At 33.6% G+C, this 24,341-nt stretch overlaps 1 pseudogene; it reads right to left on the reverse strand.

The window, feature by feature from the left end:
* Window positions 1-207: 207 nt before the first annotated feature.
* LOC146995403 (histone-lysine N-methyltransferase SETMAR pseudogene) lies at window positions 208-954 on the reverse strand (annotated as a pseudogene).
* Window positions 955-24,341: the final 23,387 nt, after the last annotated feature.

The following is a 24,341-nucleotide window of genomic DNA, read 5'->3' on the forward strand; positions in this document are numbered from 1 at the left end:
TTGTTGGGTGGTTTTTACACTCTACATCGATCGATTTGAAGTGTGCTGATTGGTCTTTTGCTTGTTCTGAGAATGAGTGGTTTGTAATTGTTTTGTCCTTTCCTTATACAATGTACGTCCAGAAAGTAAGTTCCGTTTGGTAATAAAAGTAAATTGTGTACAGCTACAGAAAAGTTATTTATTGCACAAAATTCAACAACTCTTAAACTACTTTTCCACATAACTGCCGAAATATTGCAGGCATTTGTCATAGCGTGGCACAAGTTTTTGTATACCTTCTTCATAGAAATTTGCCGCCTGTGTCTTCAACCAGGTGGAAACAGTTTCTTTCAGCTTGTCGTCATTTTTGAAGTGTTGACCGCCAAGGAAAGACTTAAGATGTAAGAACAGATGAAAGTCGCTAGGAGCGAGGTCAGGGCTGTACGGAGGATGGTCAAACACGTCCCAGCCAAATCCCTGTAGGAGGTTTTTCGTCACATTAGCAGTGTGTGGTCGCGCGTTGTCGTGAAGAAAAACAACACCTTTTGACAGCAATCCTCGGCGCTTATTCTGTATTGCGCGGCGCAATTTCCGAAGTGTCTCGCAATAAGCATCTGCTCTGATTGTTTGACCACGCGGTAAGAAATCAATGAGTAAGATTCCTTTCCAGTCCCAGAACACTGTGCACATCATTTTTCGAGGTGTCAAGATTTGCTTCGGCTTAAACTTTGCTGGGGATGAAGTGTGCCTCCATTCCATTGATTGCCGCTTACTTTCAGGGGTGTCGTAAGAAACCCAAGTTTCATCTCCTGTGACTATCTGTGTCAGAAATTCTTCGCCGCTTTCAGCATAACGGGTCAAAAACTGAAGTGCACTACCCATCCGTTTTGTTTTGTATTGCTCAGTAAGAATCTTTGGTACCCAACTTGAGCAAAGTTTACGAAATTTCAGTTTTTGGGTAACAATTTCATGCATTTGGGAAATTTGGAAATTTGGGGAAATTCCATAGCGAGAGCACTAATTGTATACCTTCGGTTTTCATGGATCTTGTCATCAATCGCGTGAACCAGTTCTTCTGTAACCAAAGATGGACGCCCACTTCGTCCTTCATCGTGCGCATCACTACGTCCGTCATTGAGCTTTCGAACCCATCTTCTCACCATTGAATCACTCATCGCTTTTGGTCAGTAAACATCGCAAATTAGCCGATAAATTTCACTAGGTTTCACTTTCCTCGCATTCAGAAAACGAATGACAGATCTGATTTCACAAGCGGCGGAATTTTCAATCAACACCGACATTGTAAGCTGCAGCGGAGATAAATTGAAACGGAAATTACTTTCTGGACGTGCCTTGTATTTTGTTTTTACTAACCATTTTGATTAGTTTTTTTTTTTTTCCCTTTCTTCTTGATTTTCTGTTGTGATGTTTTCCAGTTTATTTTCTTGGTTTTCTTTACATGTTTTTTGTTACCTGGGGCCCCTTAACACCCTTTGGTTTCCCGATTATAGTGTTTTTAAATTGAAGTTTTTGAAGTTTTTAGATTTGTTTTTAATTTTACTGCCTGTTGCCGGGACATGGCCGGGTTGCTGGATGCCCTCGTTTGTGGTTTTTGCTTGGTGCAACCCTTGTTTGTCATAAAATCTTGTCGATTAGGTGGATGAGGCTGCGCCCTATTTGTACCTAGAACCAGTAGGATGTTTAATCGGTTACTTGAAGTAATTATCATAGCAAAAAGACTAAGGTATGGTTTATTGCTATATAATGAATTTTATTGTAGCTTCGGGTAGTTAAGTTGAAAAAAGTTAATTTTCCATAATGGGAAAGATTTTTTAATGATTTGCAAAAGTAAATAAATGAATAAAAAAGGTGATTCACCATTTATAGAGAATCAACGCAAAATGCCTAAACGAAATTAATAGCCCTTCTGGGCAAATTGCCCCTCTGGGCTGAAACTCTGAATGCTTTCAGATTACATTACGCCCAAAGGGGCGTCTTTTTAGCGTTTTGTGTGTTACCTTTATTTATTAAATAGTATATTCTTCGTAATTAAACCATAGACTTCAATTCAACAGTAATATCGCAAAATAATTTTAAAATGAGCATATCCTTAGAATTTCGGATACGCAGTCTCGCGCGCTAGAGATAAAAATATTTTTTCCTCGTACAGTGTTGTCGTTCCTTTCTTTGAAATCGTTGAGTTTGTTAATCAAAAATTCTTTAATGTCTGACGCAATATAAAGTAGATAAAAAAATCCAAATTATTGCTTCCAGATGCCTATAGTCGGTGAAGGATTACGTTATTCAAAATTTTATGGCTCTCTTTAAATATAATACAGGGTTGTAATATTTGGTGGCAACAGTTTGAAAAGGGAACCAACGCCAAATATCAAAACGAAATTAATAGCCCTTCTGGGCTAACGTCCTTTGGCCTAATAAAAAAGTAAGGATGATGGAGCATTTTTATATTAATATTTTTCAATAGCGCGTAAAAACTCACTCATGGCGTCTGTTTCACCCATGAAGGAAAAAACCTTATTAAGTTATGTAAATTAAACTCTTTGTTGTTTTCAATTTAAGCAATTGAAGCGTTACATTCAGACTGTAATCATTAATGAGAATACAAGTAATTAATATAATATATATTGCAATAGTCTCTGCACATCTCTTACAGACGACTGATGACTGCAAAACAATGTGCAAAAGACTCTCTTTTAGATAACTCAAGAGGAAGAAGTTCTAGAGCTGTCAAGTCTGGAAAGCAGGATAGCCAAGTCAAATCGAATAAGCCGGTAATCAGACGGTTTAGAAATGTCTGAACCCCTTGGACTCCGCGTTGCATCTTTGTCTGGTCTGAATGAGATTGCGCAACTTCGAATAAGCCGGTAATCAGACTGTTTAGAAATGTCTGAACCCCTTGGACTCCGCGTTGCATCTTTGTCTGGTCTGAATGAGATTGCGCAACTTATGATTTCCTTCATTCTCTTTTTTTTTCTACTGTTGAAAGTTCAACCTAGATATTTATCTTCACATTTCTCTGATTCTCTAAGTGAACTGTGGCATAAGGTTCCATTGTAAATGTTATTTCTCTGAATGGGTAAAAATACCGTCTTATTTTGTTGAAATAATTTAGAAACACGCAAAAGAACAGCCTTATTATGAAGAATGTTGATTCTTCTAGATATGCGACAACAGTAATTACGAGACATAGTTTTAATCAAGCCATTTTTAGTCCAAAGAATCTCATCCTTTAAAGAGTGTCATACTAATTATTTAATGGTAATAGGTGATGACTGACTAAAGCGAAACTGCCTGCCAAGATAACCTCGACCCTTCTTTGCTGAATTTGAACTTAGAGACCTAGTTTCCTTGTCCATCTTATAAATATTTTGATTTTGCAAGAAATCTTCGAAAAATGCAACATGTGTTAGGGTCCATTTAGAGAAAGTTAGGGATATCAGCTTCCTGTAAATGTCTCCGTATGTAATGTAGTATATAGAATTCGCATTACTTATTTTAATCAAGTACAGAAATGCTCAACTGTTTCTCATCGTGCGATTCCCTGTTCCCTCAAGCTGGTCACTCTCTCGGTCCATATAGTAGGAGTGGACAATATGAAGAAAATTAGCTGCCTTCATAGGACTAGAACCACCGTTTTTACAGGGGTCCGTTCAGATGGGGCAGAGACTCGTAAAGTTACTGTCGAGTCTGACTCGGGCTGTGTGATCGCTATATTTTTTTAAATATCTTCTGGGGAGTTGGAAGGTCTAGTCTGACACGTAGAGGCTGCTCAACGGTATAGGTTTGACTGTCTTTCTGTCTCGCACGCTGTGCCGTTCCCTGTGAATAAGTCTCGTCTGATTATATTTGATAAGTAATACTGTCATCGTCACTCTTTCCAGATGAAGAGACGTTGGTTATCCCCACGAACAATGAATTTCTATTCATCTAATCTTATGCAGATAAGTAGCAAAAGCCAACCATGGTTATAAGAGATCCTGTTTGAAAAAATTCAGGCAAGTAGAAGAGGCTATAATCACATGATAAGCCACTAAATAGTTGGCAGAGCTAATTAATATCATAATATCTCAGATTTGTCTTTATTAAGTTCCTTGCCATTTTCCAGCGTCGCGGAGATTTGTAAAGGCAATATGTGTCATGTTACAGGTCTCTGCTCTTTCGTTAGTAAAAACTAACAGTTTTCTTTTCTTGCGGTTGTACACCTAGAGAGAATTTTGAAGTTTTTTTGATGCGTCTGTAATTCTGATGAGTTGCTGCAACAAGGTTATACTACTTTGAAAGGAAAAAGCAAACTTCTTGCGAACTGGACTTGAAATTGCTCAGTTTCGAATCATTAGTTGCTCTGTCTAGAAGCTATAAAAAATTTTCTCTCTCTTTAACGCGTGTTTTCATTGTGTAATTGAAAGCACGTCCAGTTACAATCAGAAGGTCCGGTGTTCGAACCCAGACGAGCGCGTAGCTGATTTATCGTGTTTCGTATCTTGGAATAAATTCCAAATGACTCTGCAGTGACTCCCAAACTAGTAAAATGAGGTAAAAGATAAATCATCGCCCTTTAAGTGAGGCAGACATTACGGAATTTTCGTCCTCCTTAACGCGTGCCTTCCTGATCTAATTAGAAATACTCCGGCTAAAATCGGGAGGTCCGGAACTTGAACCCTAGCAAGAGCACTGCTGATATTCCATGTTTCCAGGCTCCGATAAATAACATATGACTCTATAAGAGGCGTTCAATTAAAAATGTGGTATGCGATAACTCGTCCCAACTGAATTTGTTGATTGAGTCCTTATCTCCTCGGTGATCTTTTAAATTGGTTACAATGAAATAAATGATCTACTACGTGCCTCCGTGATGTAATTGGAAAGTAAGTCCGGCTGGCAAATGAAGGTCAGGATTCCGAGTCTCATCGATGGCATTGCTGAATTTTCCTGCTTCCACAATTCCTGCCTCTCAATCGCTGTAAAGCGCAAGCTGCTCACAGTCTCATAAGTGAATACATTGGTGAAAATAGAAAAGGCAATGCAATGCAGAAGACAACTCTTTGCGTTTCCTGATAATGAAAAATGTCCATCTGGTCTTTCATCGAGTTTATGTAGTGTATGTACATAATTTGCATATCGAAGAGCTTTCAATTGCTCAAGCGCTAACTTCTTCTCGGCTAAATGATTCTAATGTCAAAACTTTTGGATATGCGCGAAGATCTAAACAATGAAAATAAGCCATGTCATAATTAAATTTTATTAGGAAAATGATAAATTTTGACTTGTTCCTTGCAGTTTTAATTTCTTTGCAACTGATAGAAAAAATGTTTCGCCTTATCAATCAACTATGTTCTAAGGTTTAAGATCCTAAAATTAAAAAATTAATATTTGTGGGCGGGAGTATCCCAAAGAATTCAATATAGCTTCCATCACTTCTGCAGTAGAAAGGCTGTAGATTAGTAGAAATCTCATGTCTTGATGGATTCTTCGATTTAATAAAACGAAACTTTCCTTAGATCATAATAAACTGAGCAAGAATTGTTGAAGTAGTACAATTTGTATATTTTTTATTCTCATAAACAGAAAGTGAAGATTAATCGTAATTATAGCATTAAAAGACTGGATAATTCAGGATTTTATTATGATGAGAGAACATAAGATGTTATTTCTTGAATTAATTTAACTGTTACACTTCCAAAGCTGAAATTTGTTACCTTTTATAAGAATCGTGAATGCTGAGAACTACTAATACAGGCGCAAGTTCTAAAATCAAGATATCAGGAAATTAACATATTGTTGACCTATGAATATTCTTATAACTAGTGAGAGACATGTATCCGATTTATCTTCACAAAAGATTCATGTAATTTTCATTTGAATTTTAATGTTTATAAAGTGTCTTCCCCTTCCTTTTTCCCACGCTTTCGTGGTGTAATTCGAAGCATACACAACGCGTATTACAGAGGTTCAGGGTTCGAGTCCCGGCGAGGACACAGCTCATTTTTCACATATCCTGTTTAAAAAAAATTGATTACTCTACACGTTTCTCACCTGCAATAAAAAAGGCCTTGCATGAATTATTTATGTAAAATATTTGGTTCGTTTTTTGCTGAAAAGTCAGAAATATTTAATTCGGATATTCGGTTAATATAAATCTCCTTCTTCGCAAAAAGTGTGAATCATATGCTTGCCCTTTTAAATAAATTATTTTTAATTTTCCCACTTACCGCGGCTTTATAAATCAATAACAATTAAAGGTTATTATTATTTATTATATCATAGCTACAAGCAAGGTAGATGAGGACCTAAAGAATTAAGAATAATAATTTAAATTTATAAGAACAATTTAAAAGAACTTAGAAAAATACTTTAAAAGAACTTGATAGGAATTAAATGTACTAACGATTATTCTTTTAAACAAACTTCTGATTTATTGCCAAAAATTCTGCGATCAACGCCTGTTAATAAATTGTTTGAATATTTCTATAACTGTTGGATGTACCCTGTACTAAATAACTTATTTAATTTATTAAAAACAACTACGCAGTTTCTTCAGAAATACGTAAAGAAATATACACAATTAGCTAGTCATAGTTTCTTTACTATGAACACATATCTATAGGCTTTCGAAAATGATTGTTAAAAGGAGAATTTTCTCTCATTAAAACACGCAGAAGATAAATTTTCAAGGCCCCCTTTTTTTTTTTTTTTTGTTCAAAATGCATAGTAATGCAGTTCGGTTTTGTTAACATTAGCTATCAGTGATACTTACCAGCAGTATAAATGAACACTAAAATAACGTTTATACTTTCAAACGTATTTTTTCAGAAATGTTTCTCAAAGATATTTTTACCGCAATCAAGGCGATTCGTAGGCTTAAATTTAAAATGTATGACTCATTCTGCACTTTTAAAATTTGCACATAACTCTTAAAATACAGGTTATAGATTCTTAAAAAAATCCGTATTTTCATAGTGTGATAAAAAGCTCCTTTTTTTATGTAGGCTACATTGCAAATACAGATATTACAACCATAACATATATTTAACATAGGGCAGACATTTTTATATACAATCATAACATATTATAAGACATGACAGGATCGACATGGTTTTATAAGTTTGCGTGTGTATGTCATCTTGAAGAACCCAAAGTGGAGAATGTCGACATTCTCCGGTGAATGTCAACACATGCCAAATACCGTTGGGGAAAAACCGAATATTTGGTTATATTCTTACACATTCAGCCCATCACCGGTGTAGCTGTGATGTAGGTCGAAACGAGAAGCCGAGAAGACAGACAGAGGAAAGCAAGCGACTCTTGTGCAATTCAAAGTGTCATAATAGTTTAAGTTGTTGCAATATATACAATTGTTACAACGTCAATCACATATATAACTAGGTTTATTATTGATGTTATTTTCATTTCTCATTTAGAACGCACTGTTCATTTAAGTTCAACAGTTTTTTACAAGTGCTGTTACTTAAGCTTTCTCCTAATTTGACATATATCATATCATGTTTTTATAATAAAGATAGATTTTTATAATAAAGATAGATTTCAGCATTCATCATCAGTGCATGCTGAATGTCGATATTTGCCGGTTTAACTGAGAAATATGTCAAATTTATCAAATATTTCGGACGTATACTAATCTAGTACATGACAGTTGACCTTCGCCAGAGAATGTCAACATTGTCCAGATTTCGGTAGCATGAATCGAGACATTTCTTCCAGATTAACGTTTAATATTAGATAACATTTCTTCCAGATTTTCACGATAACATGCACATGCTTAACAAAACGGGTATCTGGTTTCTTTTGGTATGTTTTCGTGTGTGTGGATCCCAAAATGACAGATATCGAGACAGCAAATTTTTGAAAAACGGTAAATCTTAAAATAGACTCTCCTTGTAAAATCCATGTGTGCTGTCTTAAAATACATCTGCCAATAAATTTACACGGTTACTTTGCACAAATGGTACGAAAATATAAGATCCACGGAATAATTTTATAAACACTTGAAGTAAAATAATTTATTGTATTTAGGTACGCCAGAGAAATAAACATAACCTCTTTTTTTTTGCCGAAATCTTTTCTTAACTATGAACATGGTAGCATACATCTTAAACTTTCCTTAACCCTAGCTACGTTTTATATGTTTAAATTTAAATGCATGCTTCGTTGGCATATAAGTACTAATGAATCTTTTTCAGTCTTCTTTATTGGGAACTTAATGACACAATGTTGCTAATAAAACGCAAATGGGATTACAGTTAGTTCTTGTTGACGTGGTAATTTTCAAGAATTTCGGATTCAGAAATTGAAACTTAAGAAGCCATTTCCCTCTGAATAATAGTAATAGTTGCAAAAATCTTCTTCTAGTACTTTTATAAACACTATTATGCCAAACTGATATTTATATGTAATAACTGACTGATCGTATTGTATCAAATCAGCTTAGGATATTTTTGAATGAAAGAGATCGTTTTCAGTCATTTATTAAGTATATGATTACATCTTTCTTTAAACTTAAAACATATTACAAAATTATTTTGGGTAGGAAACTTCAAAATTTTCTGAGAGACCATAAGAACCACAATATAATTGCTAAGTATGATATTTAATTTGGTAATAAAATACAAATATTGTACAGTATTAGAGAATAATGCACTGAGATACTTTCGAAATTTCTAATAGCGGTAAGTATTCAATTTTCATACTTTTTAAAGGACTACTTATATATCTTTTAAATGGTTAAATTTTATGTGAGGTTTTTTTTTTTTTAATAGATACGTTTTGCTCCATTTTTATAGCTTTAGGTAAATAAGAGCGTGAACCTAAGTATATTTTAATAAATGTAAATTATATAGGTTTATTTTTTAACTATACCGTTATGTCTGTCGAAGTTAAAGTTCTTAAAAAACAGTTATATCTTCAAGAAACAGCTTCTCAAAAATTGTTTTCTTAAATTCCTTTCCGAAAAGTTTGGTTTGGTTTAGCTTATTATAGCAAAGCTCAAGTATTTTTTAAGTCAAGTATTTTTTAAGAGCGAATATCTCGTATCCGTATTTCACATAGGTAAATCCGCGGAAACGCCCAAAGTATATGCACTCGCTATAAATTCGTTCTAATCTTAACTTCATTTCAAAAACGCGAGCATGCCTACCACCAAAAATAATTAAGTAGAATTGAATTAGACACCAGAAAAGTTATACGATTTATTTAACGAAATGTTTCCAATTTCATAGCCAAAGTATCAGTATTTCTTATTACATCAGTAATAATATAAATAGTTTAATTGTATTAAAAAGTATTATAGTAAAATTTAATGCAAGGGCTTTTTTCTGCCACTTTTCAAATGTTTACGAATTCTTATCGTAATCATTTGAAAATTCTTATCGAATTCTTATCGTAAACATTTTCTGTGTGTTTAAAAAGCTATTGCGTTCGATTCCAGAACAGAATTTTCTTCAGTAAGCCAGACCCAAACAGACTTATTAATTTTAAAGTCATGCACAGTTCTGATTTATGGAGGCATAAGTATCAGTAAGAAGACATTCTGCTTATTATTGCAATCCTAGTTTATTGATAACTGCCATGATTTCAACACATTTCGCTCTTGTTCTGCACTTAAAATCACTTCTCCTTAAAATATGGGTTCATTCTCCATTCAAAAATTTTTCAGAATGTACAAGAAGACAGTTGAAAGATGTTACCCCTTTCTGCAATCCCCCTTCTCATTGTTTAAAACTTGGTAATGCTTAAAACATAGGAGCTTTTCGCGTCCTGCACCGTTTAATGAGGGCGTATGCCATTTGTCACAACCCTTCCGAGAGAGGGGGTAAGCCAAACCGGTGTGTAGAATTTTTATTACTGCACAACCACCAACCTCCCGACTTCCTCTCTCGAATCTTCAACCTTCTTTCTCTCCAGCTCACTTTCATACGAACAGTTGGAGTTTAAGTGAGTTAAACGACACGATGTTGTCGGATCGTAAAGTTTAGTTAAATTACCTTCTCCAGAACAGACTTGGTAGTAGTGGTTGAGGGTGAGAGAGGGAGACACGATTTGAACCCCCATCACACATACATACCGTACACTACAAATTACCTGCATAGTGCAGCACGAAAAATATAAAAGTTTTCTTGCTTCCATGCCGCGAGACCATCAAAAGGAGATGCCTCCACGGCTTTTTCCGGGACCACTGTCTTGGAAGAAGGACCCTCCATTTCACAATGAGGCATCCCATTCTTTCCCTGAAAAAGAAATGAATGGGAAGTTGAAGTCGAAGTTTTTGAAAAAAATAATAAATAAATGAGTGGTAGAAGCGCGAGATGAAAAAAACAAAAAATGGAAGGGAAAAGAAGATGGCGTTTTCATGGTTGTGGGCTTCGGCATATTTAGGGTCCCGATGGCTTCTCCTTTGTTTATATTCAGGCGAGTGTTGCAGCAACATTTAATTACCGGGCTAAGCGGGCATCTTTATTCATAAAAGGGGGGAGACGCATGGAAAAGCAGTCAGCCGGAATGATTGAAAATTCTCAAGCTACTTCCCACTCCGCTTTGGCCGGATTGTTATATTAAACGCGGGGATTAATTAACGCCCTGTTTTACAAGGAAATGTTTCCAACTTGGAATTCTTTTCTTTGTCTGTGCGCGCCCTTTTCATAACTCGCCTGAGTTTTTTTCCACCCTTCTCTCTTTCTGCTCAGACCCCCTTTCTCCCCCTAATTTTTTTTTATTATTATTTTCTTGTTTTTGTTAATCCTTTTCCTGAAACCATGCTCCTTGGCTTCCTTTAAATTACTCGGCGAAAGGTTTTGTCCTTATTTTTGAGCTCCCCCTAGCGGCACAAAAAGAAAGCTCTTCCTCGTCTTAAATTAATTTGGATAAAATGAGCTGCTGATGCGGTAAAAGTGAGCCCAGCGCCATTATTGTTATTATCATTCGCGCCCGATTGCTGCGCCCCCTACCGCCCCAGAACCGCTAAATACTGAAGAATGTGGCGATAACAAAAGCGCGGAAGGGATGAAGAACAAGAAGCAGAAGCGGCAGACGCACCCTGCGCCGCCGAGCGAGCAAAAGCGGTACTAATTCTTGTAAAAGGTGTTCGGGAATTGTCTCGCAATAAAGAACAAGACTCGCACGCGGCCGCTGTTTTCTTTAAAACCTCGGGATTCATCACGGCTTTATGGTGCGCTAATTTGCATTAAATCGCGGCCGCGCCGACAAATTCCCCTCATCAAACGGCGCTTACATCGCAAAGAACTCGGAATTTTGGGATGGCTGGCAGCGCCTTCATTTAACTAGCGGCCATTCATAAAACTAGTCTGCCGCGAAAATTTTCGATAATCGTTCGGTCGGTTTGCGGGAGAAGGGAAGAGGGGATGAAGCAAAGAAACTTTTGATTGGTTGGAATGTCTCTCGCTGAACTTAACTTCGCCAAAGAGGCGTAATGGCGATGCGCTGATTATTCGTATAATTTGGGAATTTTGCTGCATGGGAGATGTGATGTGGAAAATCACAATTAAGGCACGCAGTTTAGACAAAAGGAAGAAAGCCTTTTAGAGCGGGAATTTCCACTTTTCCAGGGATATTTTACTTTCTGCAGTTACTGTTATCGAATGCAAAGATACTGGAGGGAAATTCTCTGCTTAACGCACTTGTTTTACTGTCCAATATATCACCCAGTTTGGGCAAAGATGCGCGAAGGATAACGCTTAAAAATTTTTTTTTGTTTCCTGAAAATAAAGCTTTATCGAAAATAATAATGTTCGGAAACTGCTAAGAGGTATTCTCCGAGTCAGTAACGTATGAACTTCTGGTGAATAGTGCTTTAATGCCTACTTTGTATTGAGGTTCACAAAATGATGCAGTCTGACTAAATTGAAATGAAATTAATATTAAACACTACACTTTTAACAGACGTAAAATAATTAAATTTGAATACTTTTGAGCTCAATTTAAGTGAAAGAGAGGTCATATTTGTTAAATTTTACTGTTCCCATTGGAAATAATGAAAGTTATGCCTGCAAGTTCTTACAATGATTTCCTTGAGTTACTCAGGAATGAGAATATTCAGTCAGATATAGATTTTTCAGTTGTTATTAGGTTACCCTAATATTCAAATTCTTTTCGCTTTACAGCTTTTACAAAGTGCCGCTTAAAAATCAATAAATTATTCAAATCATAACAGGCAAAAAGTAAATTACTTGAAAAATATTTCTTTAGCAGAAGCCTGTAATCATGCACACTCGTTTAAATCTTCATTGAACATAAGACCATAATAATAATTATTTGGTATGGCAAGATGTTTACCAAGATTATTTCTGTTACTTCCTTAGAAGAGCCGCCCAGAAGTGGCTAGTGAAGTGTTTAGTAACACTGATTTAAGAGTCTGAGTTCGAATCCCGAAGAATGCATGAATGTAAATTGTCTGTCTCTTCGTTAGAGGCAACGGTGGCCTATCTGTTCTTCCATAACAAAGGTGCATAATAAGGTGCTTCCATAACAAAGCGGCCACTGTTTCGAGTCTTACTAGTGGCCAGTTTTATAATGGCTAGTGGCGGCCATTGGGAAAAAAATCCTTAGATGATGTCAAGTACATTCGTTTTCGAATACATCCGTAAGTTTTGAACATAACTATATAGAATGTGTTATTTTAACTACCCACAATATGAAGAACACTTTATTAATTTGAATTTTTGTTGAATGAATATTGTATAAAAATATGGTTTATTAACCATATCATTCCCTACGCAGCTTGATGAAACTGTTTTCACAAAATACTTACTTTCATAAAATTCTACACTTCTGATTGAAAATGCATGTCTAATCAGTGCTTTAAGAAAGGTAAACCATTACAACATTTCTCGAATATTCAGTATTTTTTCATCCCAGTATATGATCATAGGTATATGAAATATATCTATGGATTACTCAAAGTAATCCATAGATATATTTGCAAAAATTTGAAGTATAGCGAATGCATTGCAGTTTATTGCTTCCTAATCTTCTGTATAAATAACTTCAACTTTCTTCGTTATTGCATTTATCTACTTTAAATACCCAAACTAAAATAAATTCACAAAGTATCCTTTCGATCTATGTTGGAGCTAACAATTAATTATTGAATAATTTATTTTTTAATAACACTATTTTTTAAATGTGATAAATAATTTTAGCAAACAGCAGCTTGTGTTAGAAAAGAACAGTTAATGAATCGATATACCATGGTAACACATACAAACAAATTATTTGAAATTTCAGTAACCGTCCAGTTTTAAATCAAGTGGATCACCGTGCAAGAAAAAGGATTACAATTCACTGACACTTTCTCTTGTTTTTTCCTCCCCCTCTCATTCCCCTATAGTTATCACTAATTAGTGGAGAACTGTCTCACGGGAGCACCAGCGACCAGGAGTCCCGATAAAATATGCAACTCTATTAATAACCATCCATTCGGCAGAAGGGATAGTGACAGTGACAAATGTATCGTCCCAGTCCCACAGGGGGAGGGAAGAGCAAGGGGTGCAGCAGAGGAGGTAATCTCTTTAATTTCCAAAACTCAAACCCACATGCAAATCCGATCGCAAGAGTGAATTGTTAAGTTTCCATCTTACTCTATTGAGTTTCTGGTGGGAAGTTCTTCGAAGGATAGATACAGGGGGATTTAAAAGAGGGGTAAGAAAGAGACGCCGAATCACTCGGAAGAAATGAAATAATCATTAAGAAGACGAAATGCATTCGGTGGGTTTTGTTGCATATCTGACGACTTCGGTTCGTCTATTTTTAGAACGTATTTGAATGCCTCACTTTAGGTTCGTGATTTATAGTGAAGAGTATGAGGATACAAGCATAAACTTAAGATCATGATGAACGTACATATTAACAATGACATCGTTTTCTATCATGCCCTTTTTTATACTAGAAATAATTCAGATAAAATGTAATTAGGAACTAGTTAAATAAAAATTTTATTTCTTGAAATAATAAACTATGAATAGGTTATCAAATTGAATTTGAAGATCTAATAAGATACTTACAATTCTGCATGGTTACTTGATTAATTCTGAACTAGTGAATCAAAGCTATCCCAAGCAACATACTGATTTGACACTTCTAAATTCAATTAAATGATATTTTATGAAAAGAAAGTTTTGATTTCTTTTATTGATATGCCTACTATAAAAATCCAGAATATAAATTCTAAAGTACACAAATTAAAATTATGTCAAGAAAAGGAAATTAATGTTTATTACTAGACAAATGTAAATTATCAACTAAATTAAGTCTTCGAAATCGTACATTTCCCTTCATAAAATTAAGAAATTATCTATTAGGGTAAACTTTCTTTCATTTTCTTTGGAACATCTGTATCAACGTTTCTCAGATATTTTTCTAATGGGGACCATTTTTATAAATTAAAATGTTCTGTGGCCTACTTGACGCCTTCGAAAGCAAATTTTTCAACATGTATTACTACCAGTACACTTTTAAAATGTAATAACTTAAAAAGAATTTCAATTCATATTGATAAGAAGTAATTAATAGAAAGAAAGTTAATATTCGATTTTTATAATGCAAGAGTTTGAATATTCTTATGAGTTTTGTACTTAGATAGGTAATTGTAGTAGAATTATAAGTAAAATTGTTATATTTTCCCATACAACGCAACGCGAGACAGATTTTAAGAAAAAGCTATGTCGGAAACGTAAGCATATAGGAGCACGTGCATTTAACATTGAGTAAAAGGTCTATCTCGGTAATATTTATTTAAACTGAATAAAATGTAATTGAACTCTATGTTAGCTGTAACCGTAATTCCACTCTTTTTGCTTTCCAGAAATCTTAAGAAGCAGAAATTACTAGAAAGATCTCGCGCAGCCGGTTGAAATACACTCTTTTGCAAAAAAAATCGAAGTGCCATTAAGGAAGTGGTTGTTTTTAATGAAACTGAATATGTATATAGCTCATACACAGGTAATATAATGATTAAAAAATCAAGGTCATTGTACCTGTTTACAGCTCACAATAACCCAATAAGTGCTCAAATTAGTAGTTGGTCGAACCGCCTCTGGCGACAATGCATGCTTGAATTCGTAGAGATAAGGAGTAGTAGAGGTTCCTAATGTCATCCTGCGACACATTCTGCCAGGCATTCATCAGTTGTCGTTCCAGATCTGCGATATTTTGTGGTTCCCGAATCTGGCAGCCTACTATGCACCAGACATGCTCGATTGGTGAAAGATCTGGTGACCTTACTGGCCAAGGAAGAAGATAAACCGCACGGAGACAGTCCAGAGATATGCGAGCGGTATGTGGTTTGGCATCATCTTCTTGGAAAATGGCCCCAGGATGACATTCATGAAGGGTAATGCAACCGGATGGTATCAACATATCGTTGAGCTGTTAAAGATGTACGGAGGATGACTAAAGATGACCTACTGTCATAAGAAATAGCGCCCCACACCATCACATTAGGGGTTATGGCTGTATGCTTTTGTAAAACAAAGACTGATTGGAACCGCTGGCCCTGTCCTCTCCAGACACGAACACGGTGGTCATCTCTGCTTGAAGAGTGAAGCGGTATTCATCGCTGAACATTATACGATGTCAGTCTGATGGCAGCCTTGATGATCGGCTGCGACACCACTCCAGATAACTCCGCCGATGTTGTGGAGTCAAAGGCCTTTGTGAGAGTAACCCTGCCTCAGACAAGCGCCGTGAGATGGTGAACGGTACTGCGGGAGGTATAGACATGGCTGTAGTGCATTGAATATTCGACAATGATACCGTTGGAGCGGTTTGGAGCTGGCGAACTATCATCAATATCTTGCCTCGCATTTGTGCCCCTTGGCCTTCCAGAGCCTTCATTTTGTCGGCAATTTCCTTGTAGCAACCATTGCTGCCAACATCTTTGCACCAGCTGTGTCTGTACGCTGCAGGTGGCGGCCTATTGCTCGGTAAATTGGTGCTACAACATACCTTCCAGCAATTCTGGCAAAAATGCGTTCTCTAATTTTGCGCTTCAAGTAAGATCTTTCTGCAAGTCATGCAAATTCCTCCTCACAGTTAAAAGTTAAAAAACTCAGATTAAAAAAAAAGCAAAATAGTATAAATGAACCTTATACATTCATGTATGAAACAGCTTTCAGGTATTTCAGTCGAAAATTTAAATATTCAGTTGACATACATGTATACATATGACGCCCATAATCATCATACGTTTCGAGTGCTACTGAAAATGAAAGTTATAATGAATGTTCAGTGTGAAAAAATTAGATTTAATAGTTAAGTTTGAGATATTTTAGATCTGCTGTTGTAATGGAATAGTCGCTACAGCAAACGTCGACTGTATATATTTTCAATTAGCATTTAATAAACATTGTTATCTGAAAATACAGTCAGTGTTATTGTACACAATCTAATTAATCCAAAGGCATTTAATATAAAATATAAATTATACATCCTATTTACTGGCACTTTCTCATGAAAATTTAAATCAAAACATTCATCTACATTATCATTAAACATTGAGTAACTAGGAAAATTTTTGATAGTTTCGTTTTAAATTTAATAATGCTGATACGCATTTGCAAACAACTTTTTTAAAAAACTGAAAGAGTTAAGTTGTAATTGCAGCAAGCATTGAAAACTCACATGAGAAACTGCACGTCTAGATTTTTATTCGAAGAAATGAGTTAACTTAAAACACGGCATAAAATACAAAGCATCGGTTAAGTCAAAAATATTTACGAATTTTTATTTAAACACCCCGCAAGCATTTATCTCTAAAAATGATTTTTTATAAAACATACTCCGAAAAGAATAAATTGCCCAACTGTAAGTTCTGATTGGAAGAAAAAGTAATTTATTATCTGTTTTGATCTTTCAAACTAAAAAACACTATGACGAGTAAGTGATTCTGTGACTTCCTATACACCAGTGTGCCGTTTATGAAAGCGAAATGAAGAATAGACTAAATCAGCGGAATAAATGTGTGAAAGAAAGTTATTATATTCGTGAAAACATCAAAAATAATATTTAAAAAAGGAAATACTAGATGCATATAATAAACAAGCCAATGAAAGAAGTAAGGCTGTGGAAATAATCTTTTAAATATATATGAGTAAATGTTTTCCTAAAAACAGACGTTATTCAATGAATGAAAGAAACGAGGAAGTAAAGCCTTGCCTGATTCATTTAGTTGAAGATAACACGTAGGAACATTGAGATAAAAGCAAAAGTGTTCAACACATTCCCCTCGCAGAAAAACCCTCCAAGAATTTTAAATCCGGAAGCTCATAATAACCACATGCGTTAGCTCACGTCTCATTCTGTAGCAACAACAACAACAAAAAAAAAAAAAAAAAAAAAAAAAATTCAATACTACATAACAAAATTATAAGAGAAAAGATTATTTTGGGGTAGGTTTTCAAAGAGGATACTTTACTTTGACATCGTTATAAGGAAGTAATATAATCCCCTTATTAATACAAAACTTACCGGAATTGCAGTTTCATGCTTCCAGAATATCATTCGTGTATAAAATTAAAAAGTAAAAGATATAGAAAAATTATAAAGTTACACAGATTTAGAGATTATACTAGTATCAAATCGAATAGTTTATTGGCCCGGTTACAGCCGAAAACATCGCGGCAAAAACATCGTGGACGAAAACGTCGCTGAGAAAACAACGCAAAGCGAAAACGTTGTGGTACAAAACATCGTGGGAGAAAAGAAAGCAAAGAGATAACATCGCAGTTCTAAAACATCGTGGTATAAAATATCGTCGCCAAAAATAAAGCGGCTCAAAAACTTTGCAGTTTAAAAACATCATCGTCAAAATATCGCAGTAAAAAATAAAGCACCTAGAAATTATCGCATAACGATAACGTCGCACACATGTGTTTTTCGGCTTTTAAAACTTGTAAATGCATATTCGCAAAAACAAATGGAAGCACAAGAAATTTTAACGGCACTTTAAGAATAAACGTACACAAAACAAGATATAATTTTCAACAATTTATTATCAGATTAACAAACGTGAAAGAAAATAATTAGCTAAGCAATTTTTATAGAGGTAACCTCATGCACTTGTTTATCTTCCTTTTTATAAACATTTTGAGGCTGTATTTTTCATGAAAAATTATGAGTCAAACTTTATAAAAAAGATTAATTTATCAATGACCCTTGTAAATTAACTATGTAAATTTAAAATTCTATTAAGTGCTGTAAGTTACATTAATTTCCTACTCATTTTCAATTTTTAAATTCTTACATTTCCTTCTTATTTTTCAGTACAAATTCATTAATTCATTCAAAAATATGATATATAAAAGTAAAAATATCCCTCTTTCCTTCTTGTGCCCCCAAATCATTATGCGAAAATGCATTTACAGCTTTTAAAACCTGAAAAACGCATGCGTGAGATGTTATTGTCATGCGATAATTTGTAGGTACTTTAATTTTTACCACGATATTTTTGACGAAGATGTTTTTAAACTGCTAAGTTTTTGAACCGCTTTATTTTCGATGACGATATTTTGTAACACGATGTTTTCTCTTTGCTTTCTTTTCTCCCAGGATGTTTTGTACAACGAAGTTTTAGTCTTGCGTTTTTTTCTCCATGACGTTTCTGTCCGCGATGTTTTGGGCGGACAGCCCAGCTTTGACTTTTGAAGAGATTTAAGCATTCTTTCATATGCAGATTTATCAGGAGTTTAATCACTAATTTTTCTAAATAAGGCCATTCTGTCTTAAGAGCTCATTTTGTCAGGACTGCTATTCCTTCTATTTGCCTCGGGAAACATTACTGGGGTCCTGAATAGGAACAGGGAGCTCACTCAAACTATGTTCGTGTGTGCGTAGAAGAGATAACACAAATAAGAAGGGTAAACTTTACCCTTTATTTCTCACAGCGTACAGACGCTCCCGCACTTCCGGATATAGAGAACAGCACTTTGGGTGTAAAACGTATAAAATAAGAAATAAACTAACTTAACTAAATAAGAACTAAACTTAAATGCTTTACAGAGAATATTAACGCGAAGATTGGCCTTTTGACACTACGTATGTAGTGAGCGAAATGCAAATATTACAGTACGTCTTAGTATATCAGTAGTAAGCCGGGGTAACCGGGAGCCCAAAGGATGCCGCCATGACGTAATAGAACAATAGATCACGTAAGAGAACAATAGATAACGCAATAGAGGGTAAGCCTTTGATGTGCCGCCACCGCCATCTTGGATCACGTGACAACCGAAAGTGACGATATCAGCGCCATCTTGGATTTCTCCGAAAGGGACACATTGGAATGACGTCATAATAGTTCCGTTTTTATTCTGTGGTAACGACCCTATTTTTGAAAGTTTTTATTTTTTTTCGTAGCAGCGACAATACTTGTTTATGTTTAAGGCAACGGAATTTTCAGCCATGTGTTTGGAATGACACCACTTTTAATTTATTATTTTTAATTATTTGACACGTGATTAATTAATTAGTCCGTCATTATTTTTAATTACTTTTAATTGATTCCATTATATTTTAATCTGTTTTTAATGAATTTTAAAAATAACTCCACGGCTAAGATTCGAACTCGCTATCTCTGGGAGAGCGTGTCTAGTGCTTTACCGCTTGGCTAAGCCCTTCTTGTTATCAAACCTGTTATTTTTCCGTTTGGAGCCAAAATCACCATGACGTCAATAGGCTGGGGGAAACAGGCAAAACGTCATTTCTTTCACGTTGCAGCATGCCGAAACCTCTTCACGCTTTCTACATCTGCCCTGGCGAACGTATACAATCTTTACAACCAATCAGCATTTCGCTAACAATATCTATCTTATTTCAGCCAATGTTTTCATTTTTCATCTTATTCTTACTATTTTTTTAAGTTATTAATAATTTATTAATTTTTGATTTAATATGTCTTTTCTTTTACAAACATATATTTTATTTTTAACTTTCGCGAATTGACGTTTATTTCTACAGAAGTGAATTCACATTTTCTTTTTAATTTGCAAAAGTTTCTTTCTTTTTTTTTTTTTTTTCAAATTTATTCCTTATCGTATTTTTACTTTAATTTTTTTTATATTTAATTTCCTTTTTTTGGTTTTACAAAAGTAATATTTTATTTTTACGAATTTATTTTTTTTCCTTTTCACTTTTTTACTTTGCAAATTTTTTTTTTCAAACTTATTCCTTTTTTGTATTTTTATTTTATTTTTTTATTTACATTTAACTTTTTTACTTTAAAACTTTTTTTTTTGTTGAAACTTTTTTTACAAAAGTAATATCTATTTTTACAAATTTAATTTTCCTTTCCGCTTTTTATTTAAAAAAAAAAAAAAAGGTGTTACTACATTTTTAACTTTATTTTTTTACAAAACTAATATTTAGTTTCATAAGTTTAATTTTTTTTTTTGAGTTTTTTTGTTTTTTCCCTTATGAATTTTACTTCCAAAAGTATATTTTATTATTTTTTTCCCTTTCCTTTAAATTCTTTTTGTTACATTTTTATTTTACCCTTAACTTTTTTCCCCTGTTTTAAATACAGCATCATGTTACACTTCCATTTCTCCAAAAGTAAACTTACCTACATTTCTCCGTCTTTGAAATTTTAAGCTGGAATTTACATGCATATAACTTCTCTAGATAATATTTTCTGTAACTTTAAACCAATATACACAATGTTCATTCTATATAGTTTAACTGGAATACTACATTTCGTACTTTTTTACTACTAAGTTGGAGATACTCAGAACGTTTCCTTCTAATGCACTGTACTAACTATTAATGACTCTATTAACTTTTTGGCCAACTATACAAAACTATGTTGATTCCCTTTTACACGTCTTACTTTTATTCAAAGGATTCACCAAACTATGTCTGAGAAATGTAATTTTTACACTTTCCATTTACACATTTACCCTTATATTTAACTTAAAAAACATATTCATGCTGTATTTCTGATTCCTTTTCCCCATAATAAATACAGACTTACACATGTTTCTTTAGTGTGAGACCTACTGATTTTAAACAAATCTTATAAGGAGCAATAATTTTCATGGTATGAAGCCCACTCAAACCAATGCGTGGGATATTTCTACACAGTTAAGTTTAGATACATACCAATAGTACTTCATTTCTGCTTATTTTACTCTACAGACATTTATACATATATATATTCAGAACACTCCCTTTTATTCAGTAAGATTCATTTATACTACTAACACAAATTTTTCTAACTCTTTGAAATATTTTACAAAAATATCTTGTATTTTCTTGCACACATCCTACTTAAATCACCAAACATACACTTGATTTTTCCTTCATGTGAAAACGTCACTCGGATTCTTAATATGATTCCACCATTTACCGCAGAACTTTAGAAACACTACTCTATTTGAACTTATCACAGCCTTACTCTCTTAACAAGGTACAGAAGATTGAATTATATTTTAACTACAGAGAAGAATATCCACATTGTAACGTATTATTTTAAATTTGAATTATAGTCCCATTTTGTGAAGGAGAACTTAAAGTCTATAGTACACATGGAATTAATATCCATGGAAATGAAACTTTATCGCCATTTTCCCAACTTGGAATATAAAAATTTACTAACTTGGAATATTTTAACGCATTCATTTTAACTTAACTGAAAGGTACCCATATTTTACATTGCCGGTAATTAATTTAGGACTGAACTCTTACAGCCTTTTGAGAAATTTAATTTATCATACCTGACAAATAACTCCTACATAGTTGTGATGCATTACACGAAATATGGAGTAGAGTTACAAATAATGATTTAACGTAGTAATTAACATAAAAGACCTAACACAAATAATTTTAAGATAGAAATTTGAAACTGACATTGCTTAATAATGAACTTTTACAGCTTTTTTGACATTTAACTTCTCATAGATAATAAATAAAATTACACACAAATGATTATACAAAATAGGTAATAATGACAGTAATTCCATATAATGATCTACTATAGTCACCAACTTTAAAAATTTTAACGCATTTTTAATATGTCATAAGAAAGACCACACGTTTTTGAAAAGCATTATTTTAATTAAACATTGGAACCACGCAGGCCTGCGCACATGTATAACATTTTTATTTATCATGAGCATGACACATAATAAGTAATTAAAATTTTCACAAAGTACGAAACACATTTCTCTTTTAACTGAACTGTACACTTGAGAAAAATGCAGTGCGGAATGCTTAAAACACTCAGTGCCACAGTTCCTCATTTCCCCACGCATTGACCAAAATATACATGTACTTTAAAATCAGTTAAACAAATTCAAATGTTAGTATTCAAAGAATAATACTTCACAAATTAGATGAAAGAAAGGTACACAATGAACTTGAGTGATAAATACAGAAAAGCATGTAAAGACCGAGAAAAAGATGTATTCGCGGAGAACTTACTTTAAGATAAACTTTCTCTATTTTTGCACATGGGTTACATTTTGCATTTCAGATTAAGGAAATGTTCAAGATAATTCCTGTATAACTAGGTATTTTATTCACACATGTTAGCAATGTAATTTATTAGAACAGTCACAGACATATAGGACAAGTATGCCATTTCCAAGGAAAACAATTTTCCCAAGCCAGACGTTTAACAGTGAAATATAAAATGGAATAAGAAAATCCCAAATTTCAAAAGAAATTAGTATCTGAGTATGCAAAAAACATGAAAAAGAAACGAATATTTTTTCTGAAAATGTTCCGAATGGTTTAAGTCAGGACTAGTTTCATGAACAGAGCATGAAAAATAATGATGAATTTTTAATTTTATTTTGCCTGTAGTACATTTACTTATGCTAAAATCTTCCATTTGGTTGACCGTACTTTACATTTAGACCTAAGTTGATAACCTAGTTCATTACTAACCTAGAAGCCTTTACTATTTTTTATTCGAAAGAAACACACCAGAAATTATCATCAAGATTTTCCATACAGATTTTCCATGTACTACTTTTCATGCCTTTACATTTTCAATGAAATTTGATTCATTGTCAGATAGTTAAATGTTTATTATTTTTTCGCATACGAATGCATTTCGTGTCTCACATACGCTCATTACATATGATTTAACAAAATTACAAATGAGTTAGAAGTTAAGTGAATATTTCCTGAAATACTGTACATTTCATTTCGAAAAGTTGACATGAGTATTTTCATTTTTAATCCTTTAATGTTTCTTTTCCTGCATCCAAAGTAAATTCGGAGTAAAAAATTTTCAGTTTGGACGAAAGTTATTTACCGATGGTTGTGACGTGTTCGTGTTTTCATATATTGTTTTTTGTGAAGTACCTTATCGATAACCTTATGAACACTTTGAATATTACGGCCACTGAAAATCATTGAATTTTCATATATTTTGTTATTTATCTTTTACAAGTCCTTGTAAAGATTTGGGAACAAATTTTTATTAAATAGTTGTATTGTATGATTTAATAACTTTTTCCACGTTTGGAAGATTTAATTTCAACAACACTACCACACTGAATCAGAAATTAAGAAAAGAAATGGATTTTTTTTTTTATCTTAGTATACTACAGGAATAGATAAATTTTCTCTAATGCATTCGAATGTAATAGATAATGGAGACTTTTAACACAGATCATACAGAATATTTTCTCTAAGTCACCAAAAATTGCATTGTCATAGATTTTTCTCATGAAGTCTATTTCTTTCTTAAAAGAAGTTTATATACTAATTTCATTAGAAACATATCTAAGAAAATATCTGACATTCATAAGAAAATCAGCGCTTGTTTCTTTACCAAATTTGTACTTTCTGACTTCATTCTACTGAAACGAAAACATTCATAACCTATTGCGAAGTAAAATGTTGTACTTTTTGATTAATTTTCATACCACAGTATTATCTTTGAATTTTTTTTTTCCTAGTCCACTGCTAATATATTGCTAATTTTCGTACGTGACAAAAAAACTCAGTTTAGAAACTTTTCTACTTAAAACCTTGCGAATATTTAAAAAAAAAAAGCATATTTTTTCCTTCTGTTAGCACAATTTTAACCAACATTTTACTATTACAAAGACTTATTTAGTAAAATATCAAGTGTTAAATTGAACGTTTCATTACTAATTTTGAAGATTTTGGATATATCCTACTTAAAAGTTCATAACCGATTAGCAAAATAATTTATATATGTACTTCGTTGTGCTCTTGGTTAATTTTTAAATCGTTGTTCAACTATAACACTTGATTTCTAGTGAAGTATCGAAATTATTATTTACTTTCCGCCTTTTCAAAGAACTTCGTAGACACATATGTTCAGTACAGAAAATTTTCCTAACTTA

The sequence above is a fragment of the Stegodyphus dumicola genome, chromosome 9, assembly GCF_044657685.1.
Source record: "Stegodyphus dumicola isolate Sdum_Otavi_A_Nest chromosome 9, ASM4465768v1".
Lineage (NCBI taxonomy): Eukaryota > Metazoa > Arthropoda > Arachnida > Araneae > Eresidae > Stegodyphus > Stegodyphus dumicola.